Source organism: Amblyraja radiata, chromosome 30 (assembly GCF_010909765.2).
Source record: "Amblyraja radiata isolate CabotCenter1 chromosome 30, sAmbRad1.1.pri, whole genome shotgun sequence".
NCBI classification, from domain to species: Eukaryota; Metazoa; Chordata; class Chondrichthyes; order Rajiformes; family Rajidae; genus Amblyraja; species Amblyraja radiata.
Window position 1 is genome coordinate 3,239,142 of NC_045985.1, and position 14,568 is coordinate 3,253,709.

General features: G+C 46.2%; 1 long non-coding RNA gene across 1 annotated transcript; it reads left to right on the plus strand.

Moving 5' to 3' along the window:
- The first annotated feature begins 292 nt into the window (after nucleotides 1–292).
- Nucleotides 293–635, plus strand: LOC116989841. Its single transcript, XR_004416344.1, has 2 exons — nucleotides 293–349; nucleotides 485–635. It is a non-coding gene; the product is annotated as an uncharacterized LOC116989841 (long non-coding RNA).
- The last annotated feature ends 13,933 nt before the right edge of the window (nucleotides 636–14,568 follow it).

The window sequence follows — 14,568 nt, forward strand, 5'->3', positions numbered from 1 at the left end:
TCTCTGGTCTTTGTCTGTGACCCGTCAGCCTATCAACTTTCGCCCTCACCCTTATTCACCTATCACTCTCCAGGTTTTGTCCTGCTCCTCTTCTCTTCCAGCTTCACCCCCCCCCCCCTTCACTACAAGCAGTCTGAAGAATCGTTCGGAGCCGAAACGTCACCTATCCATGTTCTCCACAGATGCTGCCGGACCCGCTGAGTTACTCCAGCACTCTGTGAAACGTCACCTATCCATGTTCTCCACAGATGCTGCCTGACCCGCTGAGTTACTCCAGCACCCTGTGAAACGTCACCTATCCATGTTCTCCACAGATGCTGCCTGACCCGCTGAGTTACTCCAGCACTCTGTGAAACGTTACCTATCCATGTTCTCCACAGATGCTGCCTGACCCGCTGAGTTACTCCAGCACTCTGTGAAACGTTACCTATCCATGTTCTCCAGTGATGCTGCCTGATCCGCTGAGTTACTCCAGCACTATAAGTGCCTTTTTGCATTTGTAAAACCAGCATCCACAGAGCCTTGTATCTACTGCTTGAAGAGATCTTTGTACCGTGACGCGGAGACTCGGAGAGAACTCAGCCACGTGTTTTTTTTAATTACTTTATTAAACGTCAAAGGTGAAGAGTTACAAACGTGAGCGGAGCCACAGCGGGTGATGAGCGCGCCAGCGAGTCACAGGCTGGAACCAGCAATGTTGTAATAAGGTGTTGCGTTTTGGGACGTCGAACAAGGACAGGACCTACACAGTGAATGATCGGGCCTCTGGGTAGTGTTGTAGAGCAGAGGGATCTAGGAGTACAGGTGCATGGTTCCTTGAAAGCCGAGTCGCAGGTAGATAAGGTGGTCAACAAGGCTTTTGGCACGTTGGCACTTGACACAGACACTTCTTGAGGCACGCGGAGGGGTGGTGGGTGGGTCATGTGCACTATTTTCCTTTGCTGCCTTCTCGAACAGCGGAGTCATATTTACAATTTCCCAATCAATCCGGGACCACCCCTGACTACAGTGATTCTTGAAAGTTCGCCACTAAAGCCTCCACAGTCTCTAAAGCCATCTCTTTCAGAACCCTGGGCTGCAGTCCATCTGGTCCAGGTGACTTATCCACCTTCAGACCTTTCATCTTCCCACATTTACATTCCCCCTGATTTTATTTCCGCGCTCACTGGGGTTTCACGACGTAGATTTGGGGATTAAATGGGTTCCGTTCGTTCAGCGCCGACCTATTGCCCACCGGGTTTCTGCCCCACAGCCCCTGAGCCCCGCTCCTGACACCGGTCCCGGGACCCGACCCCTTTACACACCCGGAGCGGAACCGGAGCAGATTCTCAGCCACTGGTCATCATAAGGCACAAAGATAGGATACATTTTCTCCGTGAATTTATTCCCAGTGAAGGTGTGGAGATGGGACTTGGTGTCCGCGTCGTAAAATGAAACTGTCCCGAACTCGTAACTGAGATAAACTCCCACTCTCCCGGGGATGGGACGGGCGGGGAGAGGGGATCGAGGGCTGGTGAGCGCATCAAAGTCGTCATCCCACCGCCCGATCCTCCAGACTCCAGTCTCCGGGGTCATCTCGTCCCATCCCTTCCTCTCCACAGACTCTGCGGCGACTCCTAGACTCCAGCGCTGACTCCCCGCCACCTCCACCTCCCAGTAATGTCTCCCCGATGTGAATCCCTTCAATCCCAGCACACATGCATTCACTGTAAACCTCTTACAAGTGTCAGGGAGATTCCTCCAGGGTCCCCGTCTGACTCTCTTCCAGCTCTGAGAAACCTCGAGCACCGCATGCGCTGTTCTCACATCCAGGGTGACGGAGTCTGGGGGAGAAGCAGAGAATCAGTGAGTCCCCGGGGAAGCTGGAAAATATCGGCGTCATATTTCAATGAATATGTCTTGTTTATCTCGGGCTCTGGGAGCGATTCCCTACTGACGGAGGGAGACTCCATGGGAATCTGTGGATCTGTAGTCACTGGATTTCCGCTTCTGACTTCATGTCCAGTATCCGAAGGGACCCGGCCGAGCGGAGGAAACGATGGGGAAAAACATTGCAATGAATAATGTTTAGTACATCAGCTCCACTGTTCAATAACCCGCCCCTACATCTCCATCCTTTCAAATGCATTAGATCCAATCTCCCCCTTATCCTCAACCTCCCCCCTTGCTGATTTGCAGAGACCCAGGAGGGCAAGAAGGAGAAATGAAGATTCCTTGGCGAGTCGCATTGAAGAAAATTCCAAGGCATGTTACACAGACATTAACAACAAACGGGTAACAGTGAAGCGAGGGGGACCCCTGTTGGAGAAAGGAGGTAATTCACGCCTGGAACTAGAGTAAGGTAAATAATCCAATGTCCAATATTAAATATACCCTTTACATGCAATAAATACTTGCAGATCACTAACAATTATTTACGTTTTACCTCTTTTAACGGAATCAATCGTTTCTCTCAACTCCGTGTTCAACCAAAATGGTTGATCGAACCTTCCAATGTTCAGGGCTCCGTCTGCTAGTGTCAGCATCTGGTCATCAACACTCAACCTGCAAGAATTAAACAGCTGGTTATAAGAGACGCATCAACGATTTCTGAGTTAATTTGCAAAACAGTGCAGAGAGTCTCACCTCCTCTTCTGACGAGTTTGCTCCTGAAATATATAACATCAGAAAGATCAATTAATTTACACTGAACGTCACAGCGTGAGAGCAGGCATCTCAGCCAAATTGTTACAATTTACCGACGGATGCCAACTCTTACTCTTGATCCGCTGCCCCATCAGTCCAGTATTAAACATTAATTGCATGTGAAGAGTATATTTAATAATGGACTTTAATAGTAGACTGATGGGGATCCAGCATTGCCCCTTCAAGCGCCCCCGATTACTCTTGCTCCCTGTAGGTCAGCAAGGCAGGAACCATATGGCCTATAGGATCAGTCTGACCTGAAAGGTCACCCATTCCTTCGCTCCCGAGATACAACCTTTCCCGCTGGGTGACTCCAGCATTTTGTGTCCACACTGGCTACTGAATTGGAATCTGATCAGGAAGATAAATGGGGATGCAATGGAAGCGATGGGGTGTAAATCAACAAGAGAGAATGTGCTGGGTGCCAAGTACGAAGGGTTGGGAAAATTCTGCATTCATTTTGTGATTACACTGAATCAAAGTGAAAGTGTAACCCTTTACCTCCAGAAATATCAAACTGTCCTTTTGATCCATCTGCTCCTGTAGCTTTAAGAGTTCCTTTTGAATAAAAATTAGCTCCTCTTGAATCGCATCTAGATTATCCTCCATTGCAGTTGTACAATATCCCTCTTGTTCCTTGAGACTCATGAAAATGTTCTCCTCTTTCTCATTGAGAATCTTGTGCAGTTCAGCAAATATCGATATGATGTAGGTCTCCAGCTTCTGTGCATCTTCCTGTCAAATGAAAGATCAATAATATCGATGATGAATTCTCAGTCAATAGCACAAGATCAGAGAAGGGAAACTGGAAACCTTACCACAATGTCAGACATCGTCTGTTTCTGCTGCTGCTCCATTTCCTCCATCGCTGATTTATTTTCTGTGAGAGTCTCTAAGGATGTTTTAATCTGCTCCTATGATTGAGATTGAGATTCAGTGAGTAAAAGTATTAGACCAGACGGAACCAATGAAATGTGGACACGGAACTGCACATGAAAGTTTACAAAAAGACTCAAACAGCTGGAGAACTCAGCGGGACAGGAGCGTAGAAAGCAATGAAGGGTTTGGTCAAAGTCAGCATGGAATTATGAAGGGGAAATCTTGCTTGATGAATGTTTTGGATTTTTTTTGAGGACGTTACAATTAGAATGGACAAGGGAGAGCCAGTGGATGTAGTCTATCTAGACTTTCAAAAAGCCTTTGACAATGTAAAACACAAGAGATTAGTGGGCAAATTAGAGCACATGGTATTGACACGGATAGAGAAGTGGTTGGCGGACAGGAAGCAAAGAGTAGGAATTAACGGTTCCTTTACAGAATTGCAGGCAGTGACTAGTGGAGTGCCGCAAGGCTCGGTGCTGGGTCCCCAGTTATTTACAGCATATATTAATGATTTAGACAAGGCAATTAAATGTAACATCTATAAATTTGCGGATGACACAAAGCTGGGTGACAGTGTGAGCTACGAGGAGGGTGCTATGAGGCTGCAGGGTGACTTGGATAGGTTGGGTGAGTGGGCAGATGCGTGGCAAATGCAGTATAATTTTGGATAAATGTGAGGTTATCCACTTTTGTGGCAAGAACAGGAAGGCAGATTATTAGCTGAATGGTGTTAGATCAGGAGAAGGGGAGGTGTAACGAGACTTGGGTGTGCTTGTACATCAGTTACTGAAAGTAAGCATGCAGGTACAGCAGGCAGTGAAGAAAGCTAATGGCATGTTGGCCATCATTGGGAGAGGATTTGAGCTTAGAAGCAAGAAGGTCTTACTGCAGTTGTACAGGGCCCTGGTGAGACCGCACCTGGAGTATTGTGTGCAATTTTGGGCTCCTAATTAGAGGAAGGACATTCTTGCTATTGAGGGAGTGCAGCATACGTTCACCAGGTTAATTCCCAGGATAGCAGGACTGTCATATGAGGAAAGATTGGAAAGACTAGGCTTGACATACGATGAAAGGAAGGATCGATTGGGCTTGTATTCGCTGGAGTTTAGAACGATGAGACGGGATCTTAGAGAAATATATAAAATTCTTAAAGGATTGGACAGGGTAGATGCAGAGAAAAATCCTGATGTTGCGGGAGTCCAGAACCAAGGGTCACAGTTTAAGAATAAGGGGTAGGACTTATTCTTAAACTGCCATTTAGGACTGAAATGATGAAAAATGTTTTCACCCAGAGAATTGTGAATCTGTGTAGTTCACTGGATGTTGTCAAGAGAGATTTCGATTAACTCTTAGTATCAGGGGATATGGGGAGAAGGCAGGAACGGGGTACTGATTTTAGATGATCAGCCACGATCACATTGAATGGCGATGCTGGCTCAAAGGGCCAAATGGCCTCTACTCCTGCACATTGTGTCCACGTTTCTATGTTACTATGTTCTACGTATCAGCAGAGAGCCGCAGGCTGACTCGCCTGGAAGGACTGCTGAAGTCCCTCATGCATGGCGGGAGAAGGTATAGGGACAGGTGTTTTATCTCCAGCGGTGGCTGGGGCAAGTACCTGGGAAAGGGCTGGTTTGAATGGGAGGCTGGTGAACCGAACAGTCGCCGAGGGAGCATGGTCCGCAAAATGCTGAATGGAAAAATCATTACCTAATCAAATTCTGCTTGCTCTTACCTTGTAGTTTTCAACAGCTTCTTGAATCGACATGAAGCGATGTTGTCTGTGTTCCCGCGCATCTCGGCAGATCAGGCAGATCAGTTCCTTGTCGGTTTCACAAAACAGCGTCAATTGTTTCAGATGTTTCTGGCAGTGAAATTTACTTTCCTTCCCTTCCGTGTTCAGGCTCCGTGCTCGAGCTTTCTCAGCCGTACTCGCCAAGGCGCGATTTACTCTGAGAACGTCGCTTGTAAACTCTTCTCTACACAGCGGGCAGGAGATTCTCCCCTCGCTGGCCCTCCACTGTCTGACACAGGAGCGGCAGAAGTTGTGCCCACAAAACAGTGTCGTCGGATTGCCGAAGAAATCCAGGCAAATGGGACAAATCGTGTCTTCGGTTAAACTCTGGATCTGGTATTTCGAAGACATTTTAACTCCGAGTACTTCCTGCTTCAAAATCCTTCCCCCTTCAGGAAGCTGCCAACCCGCATAAAACCGCAGGTGTCTACTGCGCCGCACGCTGCAGTGCGCGGGGAATTGAATTACCGCTCTCTCCGTAACTCCCTTCCCACCCAAACCATCCCCTCTCCTGGCACTTTTCCTTGGAACCGCAGGAAATGGTACATTATGGCTTTACCCCCCACCCCCCTTGACTCCATCCAAGGGCCCAAGCAGTCTTTCCAGGTGAGGCAGAGGTTCCCCTGCACCTCCTCCAACCTCATCTATTGCATCCGCTGCTCCTGGTGTCAACTGATCTACATCGGTGAGACCAGGCGCAGGCTCGGCGATCGCTTCGCCCAACACCTCCGCTCGGTCCGCAATAACCAACCTGATCTCCCGGTGGCTCAGCACTTCAACACCCCCTCCCATTCCCAATCTGACCTTTCTTTCCTGGGTCTCCTCCATGGCCAGAGTGAGCACCACCGCAAATTGGAGGAGCAGCACCTCATATTTCGCTTGGGTAGTTTACACCCCAGCGGTATGAACATTGACTTCTCCAATTTCTGGTAGTCCCTGCTTTCTCCTCCCCTTCCCAGATCTCCCACAGCCCACTCTCCGCCTCTTCCTTTCTTCTTCCCGCCTCCCCCTCCCCCCACTCCCACATCAGTCTGAAGAAGGGTCTAGACCCGAACCGTCGCCGATTCCTTGCTCCACAGATGCTGCCTCACCCGTTGAGTTTCTCCGGCATTTTTGTCTAGCTGTGTTGAATAATGTTTGAATAGTGTTGAATAATGACAGGTTGAGTGAGTGGGCAGATGTGTGGAGATGCAGTATAATATGGATAAATGTGAGGATATCCACTTTGGCGGCAAAAACAAGGGGGCAGATTATTATCTCAATGGGATTAGGTTAGGTAAGGGGGTGGTATAGCGAGATCTGGGTGTCCTTGTACACCGGTCAATGAAAGTTGGCGTGCATGTACAGCAGGCAGTGAAGAAAGCTAATGGAATTTTGGCCTTCATAACGAGAGGATTTCAGTATAGTAGTAAAGAGGTTCTTCTGCAGTTGTACAGGGCTCTGGTGAGACCACATCTGGAGTATTGTGTACAGTTTTGGTCTCCTAATTTGAGGAAGGACATCCTTGTGTTTGAGGCAGTGCAGCGTAGGTTCACGAGATTGATCCCTGGGATGGCGGGACTGTCATATGAGGAAAGATTGAAAAGACTAGGCTTGTATTCACTGGAGTTTAGAAGGATGAGTGGCATCTTAAGGAAACATATACAATTATAAAATGACTGGACAAGCTAGTTGCAGCAAAAATCAACTGCCACTGATACAAATAATGTCATACAAAAGAAAGGGCGGATGCCGCTTGACAAAAAGTGAACACACAGTGCTGGAGTAACACAAAGACGCATCAACATTTTGGAAACGGCATCCCGTCACCCATTCCTTCTCTCCATAGATGCTGCCTCACCCGTTGAGTTTCTCCGGCATTTTTGTCTAGATGTGTTGAATAATGTTGTTTTGCTGCGAGTGTTGAGGGCGAAGAGCCTCTGGCAATCTCTTACTGATTTCACATCAGCAAAAGGCAGCTAACACGTAACACGATTTTGAACATGACAGGAACCGGGCGGCCGAGCACCGGGCACTCTAAAACACATGTCTCACGGTGCGATCCCGTGTGACATGTGTGATCCCGCATTTAAAACAAATCAAACTCGTGGTAATCACGTAGAATTAAACGTAGCGGGAACGTCGGAAAACGTAACGTTAACGGCGGGTACTCGGGAAACTTGTTAACTCGTGAAAATCTTTCAACATGATGAAAGATTTCCACGTCAAATTTACTCTTGAAGTAAAACATTTTAACTTTTAAACTCGTTGTAAGCAGGTAGTAGCCCGTAGTGACTCGTGAGTCTACCATGGGCACTCTTTAACTCAGTGGAACATGCAGCATCTATGGAGAGAAGGAATGGGTGACGGGATGACGTTTCCAAAATTCTGCTGCGTCTTTGTGTTACTCCAGCACTGTGTGTTCACTTTTTGTCAAACGGCATCCGCCCTTTCTTTTGTATGACATTATTTGTATCAGTGGCAGTTGATTTTTGCTGCATCTAGTTTGTCCAGTCATTTTATAATTGTATATGTTTCCTTAAGATGCCGCTCATCCTTCTAAACTCCAGTGAATACAAGCCTAGTCTTTTCAATCTTTCCTCATATGACATTCCCGCCATACCGGGGATCAATCTCGTGAACCTACGCTGCACTGCCTCAATCACAAGGATGTCCTTCCTCAAATTAGGAGACCAAAACTGTACACAATACTCCAGATGTGGTCTTACCAGAGCCCTATACAACTGCAGAAGAACCTCTTTACGCCAATGCTGAAATCCTCTTGTTATGAAGGCCAACATTCCATTAGCTTTCTTCACTGCCTGCTGTACCTGTAAGCCAACTTTCAGTGACCGGTGTACAAGGACGCCCAGGTCTCACTGCAACTCCCCCTTACATAACCTAACCCCATTGAGATAATAATCTGCCCCCTTGTTTTTGCCGCCAAAGTGAATAACCTCACATTTATCTATATTATACTGCATCTGCCACGCATCTGCCCACTCACTGAACCTGTCCAGGTCACTCTGCAACCTCCGAACATCCTCCTCACAGTTCACACTGCCACCCAGCTTTGTGTCAACTGCAAACCTGCTAGTGTTGCTCCTAATTCCCTCTTCCAAATCATTAATATATATGGTAAACAGTTGCGGCTCCAACACCGAGCCTTGCGGCACTCCACTCGTCACTGCCTGCCATTCTGAAAAGGACTCATTCACTCCTACTATTTGCTTCCTGTCTGCCAACCAATTTTCTATCCATGTCAACACCTTACCCCCAATACCATGTGCTCTAATTTTAGTCACCAGTCTCCTGTGCGGGAGTAGAGGAAAAACCTTCTCACCCGGAGTGTTGTGAATCTGTGGAATTCTCTGCCTCAGAAGGCAGTGGAGGCCTATTCTCTGGATACTTTCAAGAGAGAGTTGGATAGAGCTCTAAAAGATAGCGGAGACAAGGAATATGTGGAGAAGGCAGGAACGGGGATAGTGGATGATCAGCCATGATCACATTGAATGGCGGTGCTGACTCGCAGGGCCGAATGGCCTACTCCTGTACCTATTGTCTATTGTCTATTGACTGATCTAAGCTGGCACCGATTTCTGTTCTATGCGAGTTCCCTTTACACCACAATTACTCCACCTTTCAACTATTTATCTGTGTCCCATTTACGTATTATGCAATAATCTACATAGGACGAAATGGTTTAGTTGAGTTTTGATTATTGTCACGTGTATCGAGGTACAGTGAAAAGCTTTTTTTACATACAATCCAGTCAGCGGAAAGACAATGCATGATTACATTCGAGCCATTACAGTGTATAGATACGTGATAAGGGGACACAGTTTAGTGCAAGGTTAAAGTCTGATCAAGGATAGACCGAGGCTGCCCAATGAGATAGATTAATGTTCAGCACTGCTCTCTGGATTTGGTTGGATGTCAAGTCAAGTCAAGTTTATTTGTCACATACACATACAAGATGTACAGTGAAATGAAACTGACAATGCCTGCGGTTGTGCAAAACTACAGAACAGAATAGAACTGAATCAGTATTTATATGTTAGAAAATATTTTTTTAATAGACACAACACTGTTAGTCCCTGGTGAGATAAGAGTTTACAGTCCTGACGGCCTGTGGGAAGAAACTCCGTCTCATCCTCTCTGTTTTCACAGCATGACACCGGAGGCATTTGCCTGACAGTAGCAGCTGGAACAGTCCGTTGCTGGGGTGGAAGGAGTCTCCCATGATCTTGTTGGCTCTGGATCTGCACCTCCTGGTGTATAGGTCCTGCAGGGGGGCGAGTGTAGTTCCCAAACAGTGCATTCGGCCAAATGCACTATTCTCTGCAGAGCCTTCCTGTCCTGGGCAGAGCTGTTCCCAAACCAAATCGTGATATTTCCGGACAAGATGCTTTCCACAGCCGCTGAGTAGAATCACTGAAGGATCCTCAGAGAGACTCTGAATTTCCTCAGCTGCCTGATGTGGTAAAGGCGCTGCCTTGCCTTACTCACCAGTGCGGCAGTGTGTGTTGTCCATGTCATATCCTCTGTGATGTGGACTCCCAGGTATTTAAAGCAGCTCTCCCTGTCCACAGTCGTCCCATTTATCCCCAGTGGTGTGTACGTCCTCGGTTGTTGTGCCCTCCTAAAGTCCACGCTCAGCTCCTTAGTTTTAGTGACATTCATGAAGAGGCTGTTGTCCTGCCCACCACCACTGTGTCATCAGCAAATTGATTATGGAGTTGGAGCTGAACCTGGCCACACAGTCATGTGTGTACAGGGAGTACAGTAGGGGGCTGAGGACGCAACTGGGGGGGATCCTGTGTTCAGGGTGAGGGTTTGATTCAGGATGATTCAGTTGTCTGATGACAGCTGGGAAGAACCAGTCCCTGAATCTGGAAGGGCGCGTCTTCACACTTTAAACAAGACAATGGGATACAAAATTCACCTGAAGGTCGGATTCCGAGGGCGATTGTAGAGGGTTGCTCCACAGAATGGAGACAGACAGCAGATGGTTTGCCGCAGGGCTCGGTGCTGGCTCAACTGTTGACAATTTTTTAATGTAAACATGTGTATGTAGGTGGCATGGTTACATAGGCACATAGAAAATATGTGCAGGAGTAGGCCATTCGGCCCTTGGAACCAGCACTGCCATTCAATGTGATCATGGCTGATCATCCACAATCAGTACCCCGTTCCTGCCATCACCCCATATCCAATGATTCCTCTAGCCCCAAGAGCTCTATCGAACTCTCTTTTGAATGCATCTAGTGAATCGACCTCCATTGCCTTCTGAGGCAGAAAATTCCACAGATTCACAAGTCTGCGTGAAAAATGTTTGCCTCGTCTCAGTTCTAATGGTTATTAAATTTGTTAAAAGAATTGTCCCTATTGTCCCTATTGTATAGGACAGTGTTTGTGTACGGGTGATCGAGAATGGATCGACTGGGCTTATATTTGCTGGAATTTAGATGAATGAGAGGGGATCTTATTGAAACAACAAACATTCTTAAAGCATTGGACAGGCTAGATGCAGGAAAACTGTTCCCGATGTCCAGGGAGTCCAGAACCAGAGGTCACAGTTAACGAATAAGAGGTAGGCCATATTGGAATGAGATGCGGAAAAACGTTTGCACCCGGAGAGTTGTGAATCTGTGGAATTCTCTGCAATGTAGCCCGTAAAGGCTAATTCACTGGATGTATTCAAGAGAGAGTTAGATATAGCTCTTAGGGTTAACGGAATCAAAGGATATCGGGAGAAAGCAGGAACAGAGTACTGATTTTGGATGATCAGCCAGGATCATATTAAGTGGCGGTGCTCGCTCGAAGAGCCGGATGGCCTACTCCTGCACCTATTTTCTATGTTTCATGTTTCTACGTTTCTACAGATGCGATAAATGTTTGTTTCAAAACGCTAATATAACACATTAATTCGTAGGATGTACAAAGTTGAATAAATTTTGGAGTGATGTATTTGATATATTTACAAAGCTCTTCAAGTCAAGAATAGAACCCAAAATGGAATGGATTATATTTGGAATAATAGGAGAAGATACCAATTTAAATAAAGACCAAAATGTTTTTTTTAATTATGGGTTAATAATTGGAAAGAAATTGATACTTAAATTTTGGAAAAATACAACCATACCAACTGTTAAAATGTGGATTAGGAATATGATGGACATAGCACGCCTTGAAGAAATGAGACTCCGACTAATAGATAAATATGACCAATTCTTAAGGAGTTGGTCTCCTTTCATCGACTTTTTGGAATCATGTGATGCAACGGTACCATAAGGATTGCTGATTTCAGTTCATGATGTGGATAGATTTACATCTCCGAATATAGATTTGAAAAATTCTCTTTTAAGGTGCCTTCTCTTCTATTTCTACATTCCACTTATTTTTATTTTTTTTTAAATTATTTATTATATACACACTTCACGTTTTTCTACTCTCTACCATCTATTTTTCCACTTTTTCCCCTTTCTATTGTTTTCTTTTTCTTGCCTTGCTTACTTCCTTCTCATAACATAAAAGTGGAGGTTGTACATAGAATGGATTACGGTATGACATAGTTGGCACCTAAAATTAGGTTCCACTGTATTGTTTTGTACTGTATTAACTTCTAATAAAATAAACAAAAAAACCCCAAAAAAAACAATAAAAGACATTGTGGAGAGTGAATCTATTAATCTGGGATGGAACAAGATTCTCATGAACTGGCCAATGGGCGGATTAAAGGCTGATTTATTTAACTCGGATAAGTGTGATGCAAGTTGGTAAAACAGGCCAGGGCAGATTGGACACATTAAAAAGTTACACCTGTGTTATATTTAGCAGAGTAGAGACATTGGAATGCAGACACACAGCTCCATGAACATTGCACCAGGGATGGGCAGGGTGGTGACAAAGGCGTTTGGAACATCTGCTGGATCCGTGAGGGTACGAAATATATAAAGTTTATACAACTGTACAAGACCTCCAGATTCGGGGACAGTTTCTTCCCAGCTGTTATCAGGCAACTGAATCATACTTCAACAACCAGACAACAGTGCTGAACTACCATCTACCTCTTTGGTGACCCTCGGGCTGTACTTGTTCGGACTTTGCTGGCTTTACCTTGCACTAAACGTTCCTCCCTTGTCATGTATGTACACACTGGATGTGACTTGATTTTCTGCTAACTGGGTCGCACGCAACAAGAGCTTGTCATGGTAGCTCGGTACACGTGACAATAAACTAAACTGAACGCCTGAACTGACTGCATTTATAGGGCCTACCCCCTCACCTCCATCCAGGGATCACAGCCGTCCTTCCAAATGAGACAGAGGTTCACGGTCACCTCATCTACTGCATCCTGTATTCCTGGTGACGCCTGGTGCACATTCGTGTGAAAGTCCAGAGTCGCCGACCATTTGGCTGAACACTTGCCCTCGGTCCGCCAAGGGCTGCCGGATGCCAACCATTTTAACTCATCTTCCCATTCCCACGTTGACCTTTCTGTCCTGGGCCCTCTCCGTTGCCAGAGTGAGGCCATACACAGACTGGAGAAACGGTGCCTCATATTCCCAACAATATCAATAACAGTAATGTTTTCAGTGCAGCAGGACTCACAGGGTCAGGGCAAATTTCGACCCGAGATTCTGGATGCAAACTCATGTCCTCTCTCCGCAGATCCTGCCTGACCAACTGCGGATCCATCCCAAACCCACTTGACTATCTCAGCTTTGTCCACCCACACAACAGAGGTCTGGGCTCAGGCAAAAAACTCTTGAGTCAGAGATTTTGCAACCCACTTAGTTGGGAGTAGGGAATACTGATTACAAATCTGGAAGATTACGGACATGGGGGATGGAATGGCAACATTCCTTGAATGAGGAGCGAGGATTATTTACTAACATTGGAGTCAGGAACAGAAGTGTGTCCCGCAGTTTAAGGAGGGAAAGTTGTGAGGAGTGATATAGATGCAAACTCAGATTAAGGACAAGTAAGAATGTCATTACTCTGCCCCGGTACATATGACAATTACCAACTCATGACTATTTCTCTCTCTTGGGCTGAGGGCGGCGATTTTAAGAGTGTTTAATGATATTTTTTTAGCTACTGACCGTGGTGACTGTGTTACCCTTGTGCTTTTAGATTTGACTGCTGCTTTTGACACAGTGGATCATGAAATATTGATCTCACGTTTGAAGCAGTGGGTGGGTATCAGGGGCATAGCACTGGAGTGGTTCAGGTCGTACCTGGCTGATCGAACTTTCTGTGTCAGCCTTGGGGACTCTGTATCCTCCTCTGCTCCTCTCTCGTGTGGGGTCCCACAGGGCTCAGTTCTTGGCCCTCTCCTCTTTTCTCTCTATTTGCTCCCACTTGGTTCCATACTTAGGAAACATGGAATTTCATTCCACTTTTATGCAGACGACAGTCAGATTTATGTGCCTCTTAAAAAGAAGGATGAACACTCTGTCGGACTGTTACTTGAGTGTCTCAACGACATAAAGGCCTGGATGGCTCTGAACTTTTTAATATTTAATGATAAAAAGATGGAAGTAATGGTTTTTGGTGGCACCACTGGGCCCCCCCCTGTAGATCTGGGCTCCCTGGCCCAGTATATCAAACCAAGCATCACAAACCTAGGGGTTAATGTGGACCCTGAGCTTAAGTTTCACAGTCAGATCAAGGCTGTTGTTAATTCAAGCTTTTTCCATTTGAGGCAGCAGGCCAAAATAAAGCCAATTCTGTCAAGGCAGCAATTTGAGACGGTAATCCACGCCTTTGTTACCACTCGGCTGGATTACTGCAATACACTGTATGTGGGGGTTAGTGGGTCCTCCATCGACCGTCTCCAGATGGTACAGAATGCAGCTGTACGTCTTTTAACTGGCACACGTAAACATGAGCACATTTCGCACATTTTAGCCTCACTCTACTGGTTGCCTATTCAGTTTAGGATCCATTTTTAAATTATTTTATTTGCTTTTAAATCCCTAAATGGTCTTGCCCCGCCCTACCTATCTGAGCTTCTACACCCTTACCTTATACACCCGCCCGCTCTCTCAGGTCAGATAATCAGCTGCTCCTGAGTGGGCCTAAAACTAAGCGGAAGCTCAGAGGGGACCGTGCCTTTGCTGTGTCGGCACCCAAATTATGGAACGATCTGCCTCTCCACATTAAACAGGCCTCTTCTGTCTGTTTTTAAATCACTTCTTAAAACCCATCTCTTCTCCGTG